Genomic DNA, 1,029 nt, shown 5'->3' with positions numbered 1-1,029 from the left:
TTCTAAATTGATGTAATAGCCAGTAAGAAGCAGTACAATTCAAGTTTTAGTTATCGATTATTCACTTTTCACCCTTCTTTTTTGCCTTGGACATGAGCTAGAATCTTATGATTTTGATAAAAAAAATGAGGACAAGCAGCCGCGTTGCACGGGAGAATGTCAAAAGTGTTCATATGTAGTAAAAACCTGAGAAATCCGTCCGTTTCCGTCATTTGTCATCTAATCGACGTAAAGCCAGATCGTCACAAAGGCGCTATTCTCTCTGAAACAGTTACATTTATCGTCTGCAATGCTATGTCGCGTGCTGCGGTATGCGGAGACACTAAAAGCACCATAGTATAACACAGAAGAAACTTCTAAGTTGATGTAAAAGCCAGCAAGAAGCAGTACAATTCACGTTTTAGTTATCGATTATTGACTTTTTAGCCTTACTTGGTTCCTTGGACATGAGCTAGGACCTTATGATTTTGCATGAATGGCGGAGTAGCAGCCGCGTTGCACGAGAGAATGTGAACTGTGTTCATTTGTAGTAAAAACAGAAGAAATCCGTCCGTTTTCGTCATTCGACATCGAATCGACTTAAAGCCAGATCGTCGCATTGGCCGCTATTCCCTCTGAAACACTTACATTTATCGTATGCAAAGCTATGTAGCGTGCTGCGGTATGCGGAGACACTAATAGCACCATAGTATAACACTGAAGAAACTTCTAAATAGATGTAAAAGCTAGTAAGAGGCAGTACAATTCAAGTTTTAGTTATCGATTACTGACTTTTTTGCCTTCCTTGGTTCCTTGGACATGAGCTAGGACGTTAAGATTTTGCATGAAAGGAGGACTATCAGACGCGTCGCTTGGGAGAATGTGAAAAGTGTTCATATGTAGTAAAAACCTGAAAAATCCGTCCGTTTTCCTCCTTTGTTATCGAATCGACTTAAAGCCAGATCGTCACATTGGCCGCTATTCTCTCTCAAACAGTTACATTTATCGTCTGCAAAATTATGTCGCGTGCTACGGTATACGGAGACACTA

This window comes from Schistocerca gregaria, unplaced genomic scaffold, assembly GCF_023897955.1.
Source record: "Schistocerca gregaria isolate iqSchGreg1 unplaced genomic scaffold, iqSchGreg1.2 ptg000362l, whole genome shotgun sequence".
Classification (NCBI taxonomy): Eukaryota; Metazoa; Arthropoda; class Insecta; order Orthoptera; family Acrididae; genus Schistocerca; species Schistocerca gregaria.
The sequence above is the reverse complement of the archived record's forward strand: the minus strand, read 5'-3'. Positions refer to the sequence as shown.